Here is a 22,157-nt window from a genome sequence, read left to right as displayed (position 1 = left end):
CTTAAAATGATAACTATTTTTTAGAACTGTACATACAATATTGAATATGAAAGAGTTTTTTAGGTTCCTTTCTTATTTTAATAAATTATTTAATCTAATTTAATTTATTATTTGTCTCGAAGTAATATTTCATTTGTTGAAATCTTCACATGAATATATTTATAAAAAAAATACTAAGATTTTCTATTATAAAAAAAAAAAACTCCAACAACTAAATTTTTTTTCGAAAAAATTTAGCAGATTTTTACAATTTTACTGTAACTTTATCAGGGTTTTTACAATTTTACTACACGCTTATTTTAAGGTTTTGTTTAATCATGAACTAAAATCGCGATTAAGCAATAATAAAATAATAAACACAGAAACACAAATAAAATCATATTTTGATGTAGGGCATGAATATAATTTTTGTACATTTCGTCACAAACTATTTGTATTTTAAAATTTAAATCTTTCCAGATAATTTTTAGGCATTCATATTTTAAATTCTGTGTACAGTGCCTAAGACAGCAAAGTTAATCTCAGAATCCCACTTTTCTTCTTTTCATTTCTTAATTTCAGTTTTTTGCAGATTCCCAATTCAAATATATTTTAGTAGAAAATAAAATATAACTATAAAACTCAACATTTCTTCTGGATATTTAAAAATAAAAAAGAGCAAAGTAGAGGAACAATGGTGGAAAATAACATGCAGATAAAATACTATTGGAATAAACCTTTGGAATATATTAGCGAAGCTGAAACTAAGAATTTTCTTAACTACCGCACAGACAAAAGTAAATCGTTTGGAAGTTAAGGATGGAAATTGAAGTGTATGAAGAGATGAAAGCAGAGAATTCCTATCTCTTAATATGTGTTATTAGAAGGGAATTCTCTGCTCTCGTTTCGTCATCTCGTTACAATCTCTAAACTCCTTGAAAATATCCTTGAACTCAGGAACATCATCCACTTGCATTCAAAACTAAGAAACGGGGTCTTTGAGATGCATTTGATCATCTCATTTAAATCCTCGCCATACGACATTAATGACATTCCTCATTAAATGCCAAACGACATTTAATGAGTGTTTAATTATCCTCTTTAAAAATTCAATCTTGATTTGAATGGCGCTTGGCAAGAGCTTAAGAGATTTAACAGGAGAACTTTCCACAGGATATAAGCTGCCTAAGATAAATTCTCAAGAAATTCCAGTCTAAAATTACACTATTTTATACATTATATGATTTCAAAACTAGACGTGATTTTAAATAGCTGAATATAAGCGAAGTTGACTGAAATGGGAAAAAATATAATCGTAAAATAATACAAGATTTCGCAAAGTATTCTCAAGATTTGAAATTTAATTATTATATTATAAAAACTGGCAATAATTCTATGCTATCGTAAAAAAAACTTAATATGGTGTAAAATTCAAATCATTTTAATTGATGGTACAATTTTTTCCTCTTAGATTTCTCTTTATTTTCGATAAACAAAGCATTGAGTTTCAAGAGGTATTTTTTAACATTGAATAAGTTCCTGTTTAAAGTACATATTTGATAAACATATATATATTTTTATTTTCTTTTAAATCTTTGCCAATTGCAACTAAATTTATTTTCAGAGATAAGTAATAGTAAAAAATGTAAAGATCATTCATTTTAAAAAATGATTGGTCACTCCTATAATAAAATTGAATATACAAAATTATATATTAGCTTATTTAAGCTGGATTGTGCTTCGTGCAAATACATAAACACTTACAGTAGCACGATATGATAATGCAATTTAAATGAGTATCAAAATCTGAAATTTAAAAATGCTCTGTTAAAGATGCCACTTCTCATAGATATAACCGGGACTTTCCATTGATAATAATCCTAAATTTGGAAGATCGAGTTTCACTCGGCATTTTTTTGTACAAAACGAGGTTTTCGGAGAAAATATTTATATATGGATTATATATGAATATTTTTCAATCTTACCACATATGAATTAGGCATTTAAATAAAAAAACCTTATGAATGTACTTAGTTTAACATGTTATTCGAAGCAATCTGTTACATTAAAGTATTCATTTTGCAGTTGACATATTATTACTTATATTTTTGAATTCATGCTGAAATCGGGCCCGAGAGGGAGCTATATAGCATTGTCAGCATGGGAGTAGATCGAAAAAAGGCTCTGATAATTAGTTATAAAAGGAATGATGTGTGTGTGTGTGTCTCTCTCTCTCTCTCTCTCTCTCTCTCTGTGTGTGTGTGTGTGTGTGTGTGTGTGTGTGTGTGTGTGTGTGTGTGTGCGTATCTCTCTTACTCTGTCTTTCTCTGTGTGTGTACGTATCTCTCTTTCTCTCTCTCTGTGTGTGTTTATCTCTCTCTCTCTCTGTCTGTCTGTGTGTGTGTGTATGCGTATTTCTCTCTCTCTCTCTGTGTATATATATCTCTGTGTATGTATATATATTTATCTCTCTCTGTCTGTATGCATCTCTCTCTCTCTCTGTATGCATCTCTCTCTCTCTGTCTGTATGCATCTCTCTCTCTGTGTATATATATCTCTCTCTGTGAATGTATATATATTTATCTCTCTGTCTGTATGCATCTCTCTCTGTGTATGTATCTCTCTCTGTGTGTATGTATCTCTCTGTGTGTGTGTGCGTGTGCGTGTGCGTGTGTGTGTGTGTGTGTGTGTGTGTGCGTATCTCTCTTTCTCTGTCTTTCTCTGTGTGTGTACGTATCTCTCTTTCTCTCTCTGTGTGTGTTTATCTCTCTCTCTCTCTGTCTGTCTGTGTGTGTGTGTATGCGTATTTCTCTCTCTCTCTGTGTGTGTATGCGTATTTCTCTCTCTCTCTCTGTGTATATATATCTCTGTGTATGTATATATATTTATCTCTCTCTGTCTGTATGCATCTCTCTCTCTCTCTGTATGCATCTCTCTCTCTGTCTGTATGCATCTCTCTCTCTGTGTATATATCTCTCTCTCTGTGAATGTATATATATTTATCTCTCTGTCTGTATGCATCTCTCTCTCTGTGTATGTATCTCTCTCTGTGTGTATGTATCTCTCTGTGTGTGTGTGTGTGTGCGTGTGCGTGTGCGTGTGCGTGTGCGTGTGTGCGTATCTCTCTTTCTCTGTCTTTCTCTGTGTGTGTACGTATCTCTCTTTCTCTCTCTCTGTGTGTGTTTATCTCTCTCTCTCTCTGTCTGTCTGTGTGTGTGTGTATGCGTATTTCTCTCTCTCTGTCTGTCTGTGTGTGTGTGTATGCGTATTTCTCTCTCTCTCTCTCTCTGTGTGTGTGTATGCGTATTTCTCTCTCTCTCTCTCTCTGTGTGTGTGTATGCGTATTTCTCTCTCTCTCTCTGTGTATATATATCTCTGTGTATGTATATATATTTATCTCTCTCTGTCTGTATGCATCTCTCTCTCTGTCTGTATGCATCTCTCTCTCTCTCTGTATGCATCTCTCTCTCTGTGAATGTATATATATTTATCTCTCTGTCTGTATGCATCTCTCTGTCTGTGTATATATCTCTCTCTCTGTGAATGTATATATATTTATCTCTCTGTCTGTATGCATCTCTCTCTCTGTGTATGTATCTCTCTCTGTGTGTATGTATCTCTCTCTCTCTCTCTGTGTGTGTGTGTGTGTGTGTGTGTGTGTGTGTGTGTGTGTGTGTGTGTGTGTGTGTGTGCGTATCTCTCTTTCTCTGTCTTTCTCTGTGTGTGTGCGTATCTCTCTTTCTCTGTCTTTCTCTGTGTGTGTACGTATCTCTCTTTCTCTCTCTCTGTGTGTGTTTATCTCTCTCTCTCTCTGTCTGTCTGTGTGTGTGTGTATGCGTATTTCTCTCTCTCTGTGTGTGTGTATGCGTATTTCTCTCTCTCTCTCTGTGTATATATATCTCTGTGTATGTATATATATTTATCTCTCTCTGTCTGTATGCATCTCTCTCTCTCTCTGTATGCATCTCTCTCTCTGTCTGTATGCATCTCTCTCTCTGTGTATATATCTCTCTCTCTGTGAATGTATATATATTTATCTCTCTGTCTGTATGCATCTCTCTCTCTGTGTATGTATCTCTCTCTGTGTGTATATATCTCTCTCTGTGTGTGTGTGTGTGTGTGTGTGCGCGTGTGCGTGTGCGTGTGTGTGTGTGTGCGTGTGCGTGTGTGTGCGTGCGTGCGTGCGTAAAATTGCATTTTTTCAGGAAACACACCGCTATAGAGAAGCGTAAGAAGGAAAACCTCATCTAAATATTAAATTTGTTCCAAATCGATTATAAAGTTTGATTCAATCGGAGCCGTTTCCAAGTTGCACGAAATAAATATGAATACAAGGATTACTCATTAAAGTTATAAGAGTAAACCATCTTCTTGTTTTCTGATGAAATTATACTGCTATGGCAGATAACAAGTTATTCAAGCTTCTTGTCGGCAAAATATAATTTAAAGACAAATGGCAGCTGTGTGTGAAGAAATGCTTCTTATCATTCTCATCAAATCAATATAACAAAAAAATATTTTAAAAACACACTTTTCTAAGCAAACATTCCATTGATTCCACGCATTCCTTTGTGGTTCATCTGAAACACTTGAAACAACATTCTTCCGTAGAAGTTAACTTTCCTTAAAACAAATCACTAAGAAACCCCACAAGCAATCCAAATAAAAGCAGTCTTTGAGACGCAGTCTGCTTATTTGTTTTAATCAAAGCCTCGACCATTTAACACGATTTCCCCAAATGTGAGCAATTCCCTTCCATTAAATTCCAATTCCGTTTTTAATGGCTCTTAACAAGAGTTATTCGACCGTTAAAATGGTGTCTCTTTCGAAGATATAAAGTGAAGTCCTCAAAGAAATGTGTGCTTTTAAGTCTATATCCTGAGCCTTCCCTCTTTCTCTAATTTCAAAGATTCTTTCGTGTCCATTCCATTTTAGTGCACACGGCTGTCTTTGGATGCTTTTTCTGGTAGTTCTCCATGTATGGATGACGAGTTATTCAGCAATATGTTATTTTGTAGCCTTTATCTTCCATTAGAATGAATAAAATTTTGAGTTTTAGAGAAATAAATACAATCTACTGATAAGCAACTTCCTGCCTAATTACGATCGTATTGTGAGAATTATATTATTAAATAAAATGAGTACAGCAAGTTGTTGCATGTCTAGTAGAAACTTTTGATTAACAATAATTAAAGACTAGCCGTTAATTAAGATAATTAACTTTTTAAAAAAGATTCCTTTATATGTTTAATCTAAAGTTGTAAAAAAATATTGTGTTTAATGCATCTGAAGGCTTCTAATCAAGAAATGAATTATGATGGAAGAAAATTTACCAAATTTCAATACAACTCAAGAAATGTAATCGATGAATTAAAAAACATACATTACTTATTTTTAAAAAATGAACTTAAGAACTGTTATCTCAGTTTCGCCTTAAGGTATAAGAAAACCAGTTCAAGAAAGAAAGAAAGAAAGAACGGACGAAAAACTAATAACCAACTAACTAATTTCATCGAAATACAATATATGTGTTTTTAAGTTCATACTTAATGCACAACGTCACGAGCAATCGGAAGATTAGACTAATAATCATGACTTCATGATCACAAGGAACAGAAACAATTTGCATGGAGATAAGAATCTTAAGTTTCAACAAGTTTAATAATTAGCGGCAGCAGTCCCCTCGAAACTTTCTCGCCTACTATCTGATGAAAATGTTATCCGCCATCTTCTCTCATAAAAAAGGCCGAACTGAGGGCGAATTTTCATATTTTTGTTTACAGGGTTTGCACACATTTTTATTTGCATATGAATGCTAAGTTTCTTAATATAATAAAAACAATTACCCTATACTTAATGTTTTCTTACCACTTAAACCAAACTCTGACACAGAAAAACAATTTTAGTAACAATATCACATATCAAATTTCTTTTATATAATTCATTGGGATTTTTCAGTAATCGCGTTACATTCATGTGAAATCGTGATTTTGGTATAAAATTTAATAACATACACTTTAGATGATCGTTCTGCGCTTTAAATTTTATCCAATTAATTCGTTTCTATAAGTTTTATAGTATATTTGCACTTGGATAGCCAAATTCTTGAGAAAAGATTTCATTCAAAATTTGTAGGAAATCTAAAAATTGGTGTAAAAAAACACCCATTTTCTCATCTCAAAACTGTTTTGAACTATCGTATTCCATATTTCTGAAAATATGTTTTTCGAACATAGGAAGGTGGGACACCTGAAAATATATCAAAATCTCCAGTTCAAATGTTTTGACAATTACAATGATTTTTCTATTTAATCGAATCATAATTAAAACCATATTTTGATGATCATCTTCATTCATTCACCAAGAGACAGAATTTTCTTTCCTTTTTATCATTTCCATATCTTTTATATTCTGATTAAGATTCCTATAATATTTATGTATGCTTGAAATTTTAAAGAAAACCAATGAACAGAGCCCCATACACATATCCAATTTCAACAAATTTTTGATGACTTATATGTCATCAAGGACTGACATATAATGATGACTTATATGTCCTTTTTCATTCTTTCCTTTTGAGATAAATCGAAAATCACAATTTCATAATACATTCTCTATGGGAAAATCTTGCTACAGACCTCGACAGCTAAGACCGTGGAATCGATTTTCATAATTTTGATTTCATATGAAAGCTTATGATCTCTAGATACGTTTTCATGCGTCACTGCCCCCCCCCCTCGCCGTTTTACATTTTCGAGAGAAATTGAAAACACATTATTGGCTTGTAAATTCTTAATCGAGAAACGACTCGATGAGGTTCTCGGTCGATTTCGAATATTTACTTGTTTTATAGAAAGCTCATGTTCCCTCGAAACGTGATAATTGTCATTTATTTCCTCCTTATCACTATTCAGAAATATTTCAAATATCAGTTGCAAAAATTTCGATACTTTTCTTCGCCAATTTCACAATTTCACTACTTTGAAGCCAATCAGAATGCACTTTCATTATTGTATTGTGCAATTTATATAATTGTAATTACATCTTGGTTATACTTTTGTTGTGAGAAATTGTAATTCACCAAACTTAACTGACACACATAAATTAATCTTATTAATACTAGTTATCTTAGAAGATTATTTTAATGATATTAATATTGTCATATCGATCATTGTGATGAAATAGATCTTAAAAAAATACTATTTTCATTTGACTACAAAATAATGATCGAATATTTTGAATGAATATTAATGCTTATAAAATGCCGAAATAAATTGGAACGGAATTTTAAGTAAATGATACAATTTTTTTTTTTAGATTGGGAATTCTGTTTAAATTTTGGGCTGTAATTCTTAGAAAGACACCATTGAATTAATATGTAATTCTTATGAGTTTTATATTATCATAGTATCATTAATTTCATACAAAATAAAAACGTACAAAGTCGGCATACATTAGTAGCCGAAGAAGTAGTTCTTTGATTTTGTGATTTATTTCAGATATATAGATGAGGGCCAAACAACTGATCTCTAAAGGCAGTTAGTAATATATTACATAATACTGATATGTTTCTTCTGAGATTCACAAACAAATGGCGCCAACTCTAGGTAGTAAAAATCTAATTAAATAAAGTGTTTAATTTATGGTCAAGTTCTATTAAAATAGTATATTGTCACAATTGTATTCCAATTTTAATCTTCAGCCTATCATGAAATGAGGGAAAATACGATTATAATATAGCTTCTTTACAAAGATTAAATAAGTCATTTTGGATAAATGCATAAATTCTCCGTTTCTTAATATACATTAAGACAACTTTTATATTAAATAAATAAAAAAGATACATAATACAGCCTCGATTTTATGAATGAAAGAAAAACAGAAAGCATAATACATCATCAATGTTATAAGTCAATACTTTCAGTTATTTCCTTACATAAGTGATCTAGCTTTGCTCTCTTCCGTATTGTTGCTAACGTATCCATATTTGACTATCACAATAAAAGTCTGTCTTCAAATTCTATTGCTGCTCATAAAAGTTCCATGGAATTTCTTAACATTTTTTTTTTTATTTTACTTTGGATGACAGCAGAAAGCTTTACCATTTTGCGAAGCGCAAAACTCTCCGACACTGGAACGAAGTGACGCAGCAGTAGCTTGCGTTAGACTGGAACGTGCGACATAAAAATAGAGACTGCTTTAGTGAGAATGGGATGCAGGCTGTAAAGTTTTATTCTTTGGACGGAAGAGTGGGCTTTTCTGTGCATGATTTATTGATGGAGCAATCGATCAAAATACAAAGAGAAGGCAAAGTCAAGACATATTCGGATTTCCATATTGTCATGTATTTGAAAATTAATGTTATCATCGATATAATAAGATATATTAAGAATTATTATTAACAAAAATTAATTACATATCAACTTAAGTTTTCGCTTCTTAATTTAATTTTTTTTTCTTAAAATTTAGGTATCTCTAGGAATTATTTCACCAGTTGTTCTAGTCAACGCATAAACACTACAGGCACTGATTTTTGCACTCAGTGATGCACTCTTTTTTTCTGATAATTTTATTCTCTAACTGATTTGATTTCAATTATTTTGTATTTGTTGTTACAAGAATAAAATAGATGTTTATAATTCTACGGATGCAATGTTCAATTTAATTTAATCTTGTCGGTTTTTAAACAAAAAATATTAATTATCGAACCTAAATCGAATGAACTTTTTTATTGAAAGAATTTATTGAATGGATTTAGCTTTCACTCCACTGCCTTGAAGAAATTAATTTATTTAATTCTCTAAATTTTTATTATTAATTTTTATTATTTAATTTGAATACCAAAATAGCACTGTTTAAAATGTATTTTGAAATTAAAAAAAAAATATTTCATCTAAATTTCTACATGCCTTTTGTAAAATTGAAGTCTTTTATTTTTGTTATTAAAACCATGAACTATAATATTTAAAATGTGGATCATAATACGATCATAATCTCTTCAGTTGGACTGTCAAACCTGACTATCGGTGGAATTTTTTTTTATTAAATTAATGTTTGTCTAAAAAGTTTAGAAGAATGGTTCCTTTTTTTTTTAATTTTCTCGGTTATTTTTCTCATATATTAGGTAAAACAAAATTAAATAATTGAACTTTTTTCTCCATTAACTCCTTCGTTTCTGTAAATATCATAACATATTCAGAAATAGAATAAAAAATGACTAATCAGTTAAAATGTTTTAAATTCTTTAGTATTAATTGCGTTTACTCCTTTTTTTTATCTTTGTAAATGAATTTAAATAATTTATTTTCTTGTGGAACATATTTTTTCCGTTGAATGCTGAAGAGGTGAACGAATCTTTACGACAGAAAATTTTTAATTTTGAAATCAATAAAATGAAAAAATTAGAAAAACTTTTAAATCAAATGTAGCTGATGCAATAAAGGGAGCATTTCCTAAACAAACTAATCTGAGAAATTGGCTAATTTCATCTAATTTTAAAATGATGGTTTACTGCTAAATAATATCTGCTTTTTGAAGACCTTAGAAGGAATTCTTTTTTCCTGTAGAAATAAGCAGGATAATGAAGTGTTTATAACTAGTTTTGTTTTAATTCATTAAAATAATACAAAAAAGAACAAAGTTAAAGAATTATAAATAAAAACATCAACTTTTAGAATTATGAGGAATTCTGGGATGACAGAAGAATCGTCGGCTATCCAATCAGCTTCTTTCTTTTAAACTGGAATTGATTATTTACATATTTACTTCCAGCTCGGGACAATATCTAATCTGGACAAAAAAAAACAGCTTTTAAAAATGTTCTTTTATTAGTGTCCTAAACATTAAAATGCTTATAATTTATTTATTTTGTACTTTATATTCTTGAAATACATTGTTTCTTAAAACACTACTAGGTGGCGCCATTTTTATATAATCAAATTTAATTGTTAATTAGCTGATAATTAAATTCTGAAAATATTAAAATAATTCATAGAATTTTAAACCTCTGTCACGTTAGTTAATGAATTAAAAAAATCGAAGGATAAAATTTCATATTTGCGTATAAAAAAACAGATAGTCAAATAAAAAAATAATTTAAAAAACAGACTTTGCCGAGAATACTTTATACTTGTTCAAAACATTTCAATACTTTGCACTTGTTAGAAATTAAGTTGTCTATAGATGGATTCATTTCAACAATTAGCATTTTATTTTGACATTAGATGGTACTTATTGAGTCTGACATCTTATTTTTGTTGAAGTCCATTAAAGAAAGCAACTTATAAACAAGCAGTGATTAATTCAGATTTCACGACATGTGAAGGGGAAGCTACATAGCACATTCATGAAATATGGGAAAAGTGATGTGATATTACAGTACCAAAATTTTCTGTAGTTGAATGGAATCAAATCATATGAATCACCACTATCACATGAAATAGTCACCTAAGGTGGTTATATTAAAATAAAATTTACATCATTGTCTTTTACATTGCGACTTCTCATTTTTACCAGCTTTAAAATGAAGTTAGAATTCATAAATGAAACTGTGCTTTAACTTTCACCTTTATAAAGCAAAAATGCCTCGATTACTTTTCAATATTATCGCATGAACCAATACTTTTATCTTATCAGCATTGTGTATCTTCGATTCAAAGTACATTTGTTTTATTCAAAGCTCTATGAAGTTTCACGTGCATTCTAATGCTCTTTATATTATTTATTTATTTGTTTTTCATGATCCAAATTTTTGCATTTCATTAGTTTTAAGAATCTCTCAAACGGAACAGACTTGAAAAAGACCTCATCACGTCTCGCAAAATTGGGGATATCTTACTAGAAAAATTTAATTTTAAAAAAAGGAGAGGAAAAAAGATTCAGAAAAACCTAAAAAATACAACAATTCTAAAATATATCCACCCTCTCAAACCAAACGGAAACCTGCAATTTTTGCAGCTTCCGGGATTGCCAACAATAAAAATAAATCGTTTGGAAGGGGACCAAATAAACTGAAGTGAGTCAGAAAAAAGAAAATAAACTGTTCCTTAAATGCAAAATGTGCTAAAAAAAGTAGAAAAGTTACCAATATAAAGTTTAGTATTTCATAAAAGGAATTCAGATGAAAATTTACATATTTTTAAGGTTTATCCTCTGTACACTCAAAGTTTGTAAGATGAAAAAAGAACTCATTTCTGATTTTTGAATTTTCAGTTCTAAATGCTATTTTTGTAAATTTTAATCGCCTGTCATGAATTCAGATGCAGTGATTTAAATAACTGAAATGATGATGATGTTCTACGAATAACTTGTGTGATCTCCTGTCTATAATTTTAGTCCTACGCCTAATTCTGGCTACAGTCGACCAGAATAAAGGCACCCAAAATGAATTTGTGGTTTTCTGGTGTTTGTGTATTAACTGTATCCAAGTGATTCATTACAAAATGTACTGCTTGTGAATTTCATGCCGTTAAAAATATATAAATGCCCGTTTTCTTTACTAAATTTGAGAAACATATAATTTTTTATCACCATATTCTGAAAATAAATATCGAAGCATTTGTGGCGTTCGCAGTTTTGACTGAAATCTATTATTTTAAGAAGTGGGTACAAGAATTATACCTTTATTAAAAAATAATTTCGGAAAAACCTCTTCCGCTGCTGTAACATATTGTTGACCGAAAATTTGACGCAGAAGTTATCTCAATTTCGCAGAAGTTATCTATATTTTCCTAAATATGGATGAAAGTGAATTTAAAAATCGTGAGTTTTCCAGCTATAATAATATGAATTTTAACCTAGTGAAACGAGACCGTTTCATCAACAAGTTTCTTGAACTCTTTAAACCATATCATTCTTAGGATACAACTTTTGAAGAATTCTCTTTGAAGAATTTTGAAGAAACTTTGAAGAATTGAAGATTATCAGAGAATAAATGTCCAATATCATTAGCTCTATTATACTTTTTCCAAGTAAGAACATTGTATATGGTCAGGATCTCAGCTTTAAAAACTGAGCAGTGGTCATCAAGTCTATGCTGAATTTCTTCCATTCAGTTATGGTCAAAAATATAGATTATTGTCCCAACATTACCATTAAGTGTGGAACCGCCTGTAAAGAAAAAAAAGGTCTGCTGAGGGCATGTGGGTAAGTACAATTCTACCTCACTGAAGAATGCTGGCTAGGATGAACCAGAGAATCCTTGGCACAAGCAATTCTAGAATTTTCTACCAATGTAGTAAAAAATGGATATATTTTCGGTAATGTTTTATATTAAACAAGGCAGCAAATTTGGCCCATAGTCTCTAATCTACAGATAATTTGACGAGCGAATGTAGTAGTGTGAAAGGCACCAATGATTGCTAGGATTGCATGACACTAGAAACTATTAATTTTTTGAATTTGTCTTGTTGGGCCCAACCACTATGATAAAGTCGGGTATACTAAAGTTCTCTCGAGTATTATTTTGTATAGGATCTTAACAACTCTTCCTAAAAGGCCTTTTTGATGCTTTGAGATATTAAGTCTTTTGAATATTTTAAACCTTTTTTCTCCTCCAACAAAATGTGTATGTCCATGTAATTAATACTAATAATAATTACTAATAATAACTAAGTATTACTTGCATTTTAGTACTAATAATAACCAAGACAATTAAGACTAAGATTTCATAATCTTGAGATTTCTTTCAAGCTTAATCGATTTTCCAGCGTACGGACAATATGGGAATGTCTGTATCTACCCTTTTTTACCAAAGGGATGAGTTGAATCTTTTCATGATCAAAAGAAACATTTGTTCTCTTACTCCGGCTATCAAGTTTTTCTAGAGCTCTTTTCACTTTTTCTTGTATGGCTTTCTTACTTCCACCTACATAATCATTTTGGTATCTTTCTTCAACTCCTTAGCAATGGTGTCGTTTGCAATGAGTAGACAGTGCAAGGGTCTGGAGTTTGAGCCTTGAGGGCAATACATTGAATAGCATCCTGTACATGATTGGTCACCTAAATAAAGATTCACCTCTGACATCAAGTAAATTTCAGATTTTTTTAAAGAAAATGTTAGAAATAATGTTTTTTTTTTTCAATTAGAAATAACGTTAGCCACCATATCCAGCTAAAGTGATACAATTATACTGTTTTAACATCAAGTGATACACTACGTTTGAAGCTTGCTCTCGCTTTTCCAGTCCAATTTTTTTAACAGTCTTTGTAGTGCTTCTGCTCTGTATGAAGCCTTACTGATGATGATGAGGGTATGATTATTGCTAAAAACATGAAAAAAAATTATTGTAGTAATTAACAAATCCAGAATCTTTCCCATTGTGTCTATTCAGCAAATTGGACTAAATGCCACTGAGTCTATATCAGCTTTGTTTTGCTTATAGAATAAAACTAATTGTGCTTTTTACCACTTTCTGGTTATGTAGTATCCAGAGCTGAGACAACTACTGAAAAAGCCGTTGAAGAATTGACTATTACAGGCATATACTTCTTTGATGGCATCGGTAATAATTCCATCTGGCCTGGGAGCTTTTTCATTGTTTAAGATATTATAAATACTAGTAGGAAATAATTAAAAAAAAATACGAATTATAATTCCCAAATTAATTAACAGCACAAATTAAATAAATGTTTCTGCAATAAATTTTAAATTTCAGGCTTTGAGATGCATGAAATTATAACTGGAATTATATATGCACCAAATTTCTTTGATTTAAGTTCGTTATTTTATAGTTTTGATACCGCATAAATAAACACTTCTATCCTTGAACTTTCCTTGAACTTGAAAGAACACTTGAAGGAACGCTTTTCCTTGAACTTCCAAAATTCCAATGAGATTAACCATAAATATTTTTGAATTCATGAATTTTATATTATTCCTTTGATAATTTCTTTGCAACCTTAAACAACATTCCGATTTAATTACGTTATAAATGTTAGTATTTTAAAAGCATAATAGTTAAATTTTTGGAGGAAAAAAAGCTTTTGTTTTCTTTATCTTTCACTGTCGCATCTTTTTTAAATTTTCTTTATCCTCTGCACAGTGAAACATAACAGAAAATAACTGGCATACGTCACACCCAGACTTCACGAATAATAACGAGTTTTCGATATCTTTTTCAAGAGAAGTTGTAAAAATATTTTCAATTTCTTCGAACTTTTGTAAATATTTATCTACTTCTGAAACTTTTACTCATTTCTGATTTTTTTTAAAAGAAAACATTTTTCGGTTTTTTTTTTAAAACAAATGCTATGAAAACGGGTGATAAAAACTTGGATCAAATGCTGAATCTAAAACAGATCCCTCGGAATTTGTATTTAAATTTATGCAAAAATATCCATCGACCCCTATCTAAAACGCAACTCATAAATAAAATCTATGAAATAAAAAAGGCCTCTCGTTTTTGGTAAAATGCGTTCCATTTACACGCATTCCAGTCGTAAAGAATGCATAGTTATTTTGCCTGCTTTGTCAAGAAATATTTTGTAGAATTTTGAATAATTCATCGGATGTATCTTTCGATTTTATCATCGAATGTGTTTAAACTCACAAAAGGGTTGGCTTTCAATATAGAAAAGGGGGGGGGGAATTATTTTCTAAGGCGAGATATTGTTACATTGCCAAAATTTCCATACAATTCGAATTTTCTATTTTCTATTCAATTCATTTCTATTTTCGATTTCGATTTCTATACATCAGCGTAAACATGCGCCATTTTTTATTTGCTTACATTAGAAGCTGAGATGAAATGCATTTTGAAAATTTCAATTTTTTTTCTCAATATCGTGTTTTGCTACTATTATTTTCTAATATATAAGTAACGTGCATATATAGATATATTATTTTTGGTGTATTTTAATAAATAAAGGATATATGCGTTATGTGAACATACAGTATGATTTCTGATACAAGTTATATGTCTGCTGAAGAGGGAAAGAGAGGATTAAATTTTACATGTATAAAAAGTTGAGAAACTTAATTTAAATTTCACTTAGGAAAATACCACTTAAAATTATTACTATTAATTTAACGTATATTGAATCTTGAATACTGACACGATAGTGAAAGATAATAAACTTGATTCCAGTGTTCTCTAATCAGTTTATTTATGAAAGTTTATAATATGTGTTTCATCACAATATTTTTACGTATATAAGTGTATGTAAGAAAAGACAACGCCATGTATTAATACTTTATATTTATTAAGAAATGACATAAATTAATAAAGGCACAAAACATTAATTAACATAAAAACATATTAAAAAAAAGGTAACTGAATATGAGAGGCACGTCTTATCTTCTCACCATCGAATTCTCATCTGCCAATACAATCATGTGATTTATCGTGACGTAGTCAGTGACGCAACATGAGTCGTACAGAATATGGGAACTGTTAGATTAGCAGCTCCCACATGTATATCTATAAAAATTAATATTAAAAGATATTATCTAAAGTATTATTGTTAAACACATTCAAGCAAGTTTTCTGCATGGATAAGATTGGGATAAAACAAATTTACAAACAAAAAAAACAAAAAAAAACGAATATTTCGAAATTTAACATTTAGTAAAAATAAATTTTTTCTTAATGCATGCATAAAAGTTTTGCTGAAAATTTTAAAGGGTCAGCACATATAAACAGTTGAATGTATATAGTCTTTAATCCTTCTTAAGTTATTACTTTTGTATTTAAAAAAAAAATTTGGCAATCAAATTTTGCTGATTTTACGATCAAAAAACTTTTTTGATTGCTGCTTCCTCAAATGTTTGCAATTTGCGTCTATGAAAATTGAGCATATTGTTTTAAACGACTCTTAACAAATGTAAGACCCGCTCCTCCGCTCCCAATGACGAAGGTTGAAAAACCAGTAAGGAGGGGAAACGTCACGTGGTATCCGAGGGAGTGAAAACCAGGAGAGACGAACAGGAAATGCAGAAAATACCCAGGTACCGACAACAAGTTGAATAACGGGTTCATTAAAATAACTACAACTTCAGAAGCAGACAGACTGGGCATCATAGAATTCCTCAATAAAAAGAAAAAAGAGTACATAATCACTGAAGATCCTACCAATAGACCGATTAAAGTCATCGTCAAAGGACTGCCAGGAAGTCATGAAAAAGACGATCTCAAAAGGGAACTTGAAGAATTAAAGTTTACAGTCGGAAAGATTTCTCAACTAAAAAATTTCAGAACCCAGACCTTCCACCCCATCTTCCTGATAGAAATCAAAAAAGTAGGAAACTACAATAACATCTACAACAAACAACACCTGTCGTACATGAGAGTGAAGATCGAAACTTATAGGAAACCAGCCAAAGCCACGATGTGCTTTCGATGCGCCGGATTCTTTCACAGCGCGCGGTATTGCAGATGCAATCCACGCTGCATTAAATGCAATGGAAATCACCTGACGGCGGACTGCAGCATCAAAGAAAAAGTTCCCAACCCAGTCTGTATAAACTGCAAAGGGACAGGTCATCTAGCTTGTTGGAAGGGGTGGCCTGCCTACCCATCTACAGCAACAGAACCCAGACGATCCTATGCCGATACCCTCAGAAAAAGAGTCCCAAGAAATAATCCTGAAATAACTCAAACTCCAACCCAAGCTGCACTACAACAGCGACCCAGAAACCAAAGAAAACCACCTGAGCCCAACCCAACTTCAGCAGCCCATACAACCATCCCAGATGTCTCAGATATTTACAATATTATTGAAGCTTTTAAAGAAATAAAGAAACTCATAGAAGAATTCCCTGGCCTCCTGACAATAGCTACAAAATTAAAAGAATCGAAGTCCAAAGAAGAACAAAAACTAATCCTCCTAAATGCTCTCCTAGAATAAACCCCAGCCCTCCCGCCCACCTCCAAATAGCAAGATCCTGATTCGCTGAACCCGAACAATAGATTATCCACCGCCTGACCCTTGGAACTCTGGAAATTCTGAAAACTTCACCCGCACCTACTCCACTGTCTCGCTGCTTTCCCATTGGCCAAGAGAACTCACCCCCTCTCCCACTCCCGGACTCTGATCCTCGCCACTGTAAACGATCATCATTTCGTCCTCAGCTTACCATCAGTTCCGGGCACCATCCGCTGCCAAGTCTGCATGCTGTTAGGAAGGAGATAGCCCGGCTTCGCCGGGCGGGTGCTCCATTATCCCAAATCTAGGAAGGGTACTAGACACTAGACAGATAAGGATGAGGGACGACGAGCGAAGGTGGTGTGGTTCGCCATGAACGAAAGAGACTTGATTAATTTTTATGGTTTATATTTTAATCCGTTGCTGTAAATAATATAATAATCTAGAATAGGATTGTTTCCTGTACTTATTTCTACAAAATCAACACGATTGAACCGGGCGATTATTAAGATTGAACTGGATATAAAATGATCACTCAGGCCTAGACATAGAATAGGCGCCAGCCGTTGTTGGAATAGCCACAAGAAATACACATTGGATGTGTAAGGGAACGTTACTACAAATATTATTAAACAGTTAAGAAAGTATCTCTCTTAGAAGCAATAATCAAAGCCTCTTCAAAGTATAAATGTCTCCAAGTTTTCGACTCTTCCTTGCCTAATTTAAAGGATTCTGACTTACTCTATACCTTTCATCAGATTGACTATGGAATTTCGGTTTCTACTTCTGATAGTTCTCCAGACAGAGACGAATTTGTCTTATCACCTTTCAGCGCTGACATTCAGTTAGAAAGGAATATTGAACTTTAAATTAAATGAATGGAAAGGAGAATTTTAGAAAAACTTATGTAGAGAATTATATATTAACTTATGTGGATTGAGAAATGATTTTGGATGAAACTCAAAATCTAGAGATATGATCAAATAAGGAATTAAGGACTGACAGTGTTCAAATATTAATTTAGAGTTTTAAGTTGTTTCAAAATTGAGGATATTCTTCATGAGGTTAAACAACGTGAGAAAATAAATTTCGAAAGTTGTAAGTTTTAAAAAGTGAGTTTTAAACTTAATGTGGTCCTTGAAGAATTTCAGAAATCGGAAACTTGGAATTTCATTGGATATCGTTTAATTAAACTTTCAGGAATATAGTTTTATCGTTTATCGTCAGTTTTTAATAAAATATTGACAGCATTCAGATAAGGATTCGAGTTTGAAGTTGTTTTAAATGTAATGGTATTCTTCATTGAGTTTAAATAATATTGGTAAAACTGATGTTGAAAGTTTAAATCTCTTTAAAATTTTTATTTGATCTGGATCAGATAATTTAGAAATTTTTATTTTTTTTTATATATGGAGAGGTAAGACACATTAAAATATTTTTCATGTCTCTCCTTATGTAGATAATAATGAATAGGCTGAAGAAGCATAATTGTGAAAGCCATCAAGAAATTTACAATTGCCAAATACATCTATTTTGTTACCCATAAATTTAATATATTTTATTATTTCTTTTAAAAAATGTTGTAAATGCAACGTCAAAGTTATTAATATTCTTAATTTTACACAGAGTTTATTTCATTTGCTCTTAAATAATATATCCATAAATTTGAAGTTACATTAATTTATTTTAATAATTAATAATTGTCCATATATTTTAATTCTTAATTACAGAACAGAAGAAGTCATATTTTATAAGATTAAAGAATTTCAGAAGAACTTACGCGTGCTATGGTAACAAATTTTCTCCTGGAGTTCTGGAAGCTGATGGGTTAGCTTCTTCGATGCTAAATTTTCATGAAATAATCCGTAAGACTATCTGAGAAGATTTATAATTTAAGTATGATATTAATTCTAAAGAAAATGAATTAAACTTGAAAGGAAGATACTTCCTTCAAAGTGAAATATGTTATACTGTTATTGTAGAGGGACGAGATTCTTTATAACTTCATTATGAGATAAATGAAAATAATAGAAGAATTTCAGGAATAGTTATTTAATTATTTTCTAAGTTCCACATTTCACAAGACAAAGCAAGACACGAACATGAAAATTCACAATCCTCACTTAGAATACAATCTAATATTGATCTCTAAGAAGGATCATGGGAAATATACGTTGATGTTAATAAGGTAACGCCATCTGTTGCATCAAAAGAGAAGGTAGAAGAGATATGTAACTGCTACATATTTTAATTGCTGGTGGTTGATATACATATTTCGTGAGCAGTGCAGAGTACAAACGACATGCTCTATGAACATTTTCTTTGTCTCTGAAGTTATTTCTTTTCTTGTTGTTGATATCTAGTCTTACTTGTTAAATGTCTTTCTGTAAAAGACATGTAACACTGTAGCACTGGAGAGGATGGATATTTATAGAAGATCGGAAAAAGGACTGTCACACGTATATAAGTGAAATGAAATTGTCTGAATTAAATGCAAATCTTGGGTAATAATATAATTTTAATAGGTAAGTTATTTGAAAATTGAATAGCTGGTAACCCCAGGTAGTACGAAATGTTGAGAAATATTCAGCGTATTATAATTATATTAGCGTAACAATATTAAGCGTTATTATATTATTAAATATTATACAATAGTGCGAATTTTATTTAATATCAATTTTATTTAATATATTTTAGTTATAATTAGGGATGGACGGTTTTTGTATTCATGATAATATCTAAAAATTTACATTGGAATAAAATTAAGTAAATTTCTTTATTACAATTCTCCCTTTTTAGAAACGATTTTAGTTTAAATAAATCGATTAAATATTTTTAAAAAGTGAAACTTGTGTTGTTATAAAATGCTTCAAATATTTATATTTATTTGAATAGTAAATGAATCAGAAATCTAAGAATTTGATATCTTATATTTCTCATTTTTGTAATCGCATCCCTACAATAAAATCCTGAAAGAAATATAGCAATAACACCTTTATTTTTACACAAAATTTCATTTGTTAGCTCAGAAACAGTATCCTCGTACTTTATTCCAGATCCGATTAAAGGTGGCGTGAAATAATTTATTTCAACTATTTTGATGCCCGAAAAGTTCTCGCCAAACCAGAAAGGGTTTCTTTAACTTCGACAGCAGAACCTTCAAATAAGCAAGGTAGGATTTTCAATTCAACAGGATAAGATTTTAGTTTGTTACAATCCATAGTATTTCAGAATGCAGTGAAGGTAGAATATTTGTTCGACATGATTTTGTAAAAATTAAATTGAGAAATGAAGATAATCTTAACTTTTCAAATATATATATTTGACATTGTGTAACACTTTTTATCATGCGATGTTATTTTAGTTTGAGATTTTTTGAAACCACAAAATGCACAGGCAGAAAATTGGCGATTTATCGCTTTTCCTGCATCAATTTTTCGCCTTTAGGATTATTAGAAAATAATAAAGAGTTCGTCACATTCGACGACTAATCGCCAACAAAAAGTTACAAATTGACTCGAATGTCCGCCATATACCCGATTCTCCTGACTGGCCAATAAAAGGCAAAGTCGTAAGAAATTATCGCCCAAAGAAGCACAGAGAAGAGAATGGGAATTACTGCGAAGAGGTATTGGAAGTTGCATAATTTTTTAAGGGGGTCTGGGACACAAAAATCGTCAAATTTTCGAATTTTTTTTCTTAGCTGAAAAAGTTTTGCATGTTTTTCTTCTTAAAATAACATTTAAATCATGTTTCTGTCTTAATTAGAACGAGAGATATCATAATTTTTGTTGACCACTGCTTTGAAATTCCAACTGTCAAAAAGGCGTTGCCATGGCAACTTCATCTCTTTAAATGTAAACAGACATTTTCCGGCACTGTTTTAGATTAATTTTTGATTTTTTTTTAAATAAATTTTTAAAGAATTTATTTTAAATCCTAGATTTAGTTTGTATACAACTCAACTCCTTCAATAATGAAGTGAAACGAAGAGATTCAGTGTTTATTAGAACCTCTGTGTTTACATTTCATGAGGCAACGTGCTTTTTAATTTTCTGCTCTAAAGTTTGTTTTCTTAATTCTAAATGTAAAATTAAATTAAAATAAAGACTTGTGAGGAAGGGAGGCGTCTCTTATGCATCTGGAAGCTTTTAAATGTATTTAAATAGTTTTAATTCTTATAAATTTTATTTTTAAACTTTAAACGCATTTTTAACCATGTTGCGTTTTTTCATTATTTGTTGTGATCAAATTGATATAAGTCCAGATCATATAAAGATAGAGGTCTGAAATTTGAAACACATACTTTTCAAACTGTTTGCCGTAATTTTAATTCAGCAAATTAATTTTTTTTTTTTTTTTTTTTTTTTTTTTTACTTTTCAAGATATGAATTTTTTAAAAAAAAGTACCCAAGATTTTTTCAAAATTTTCATTCAAATTTTTTAAATTTTTTTTTAAATTAATATTTTTTAAATTGCCGAATCAAAATGAAAAAATATATTTGTGTTTGATTTAATGAAAAAATTTTGAAAATTGATCAAAAATATTTTGAGTTATATCAATTTAAAACAACGTCACTTTTTTGAAAAAAAATTTAAATTTTAAGTTTAAAAAAAATTTTTGAAGACTTTTGTGTTGTGATTTTGCTTATTAATAAGATGGTTGATCAGTACAAAAAATTTCAAAATTTTAAATTAATTAATAAAAAAAATTTTAAAATGTGTCCCGGACCCCCTTAAAAAATAATACCATTTTTCTAACTGGCAAAAAGTAGACCTAACGATTTTGAGACGAAAAACCCATTGCTTTTCTAAATATCGACGCATGCGTAATCTGATATTCACGTGATTTTTTAAAATTGGTTTAAACTAGTTTTTTACAGAAAAAAAATGCTGGCCTGGAAAAAAAAATTTGAGAATTCAATTGATTTTGAGATGGTTAAAAATTGGTTTTCTAAATGTTGGTGATTGCGTAATATGAGTCATGTGAAAACACGATGTTTTTCTTTCGAACTGATACCACGTGACTTAAAAGAATAGTATTCTCACAAGATAACTTGAAATTTGCGATAGCAATTTTAAATCTTGTTTTTTTTTTTTTTTTTTTTTTTCCCGAATGTCTATGTATTAGCAAACTTGTTAAACTGGACGTTTTTTAGTGACGCACATAACAATTTAAAGCTACTAATAACTACGAAAAATATCTTCTAATTTCAAAATTGTCTTTATCTAAGAAAAATAAACTTTCATAAAAAAATATAATTGAGAAGTTTTAAGCAAAAGAAATGTTATCTCTATATCAACTTTTCGGACAT

This window comes from Argiope bruennichi, chromosome 8 (genome assembly GCF_947563725.1).
Source record: "Argiope bruennichi chromosome 8, qqArgBrue1.1, whole genome shotgun sequence".
NCBI lineage: Eukaryota > Metazoa > Arthropoda > Arachnida > Araneae > Araneidae > Argiope > Argiope bruennichi.
The sequence above is the reverse complement of the archived record's forward strand: the minus strand, read 5'-3'. Positions refer to the sequence as shown.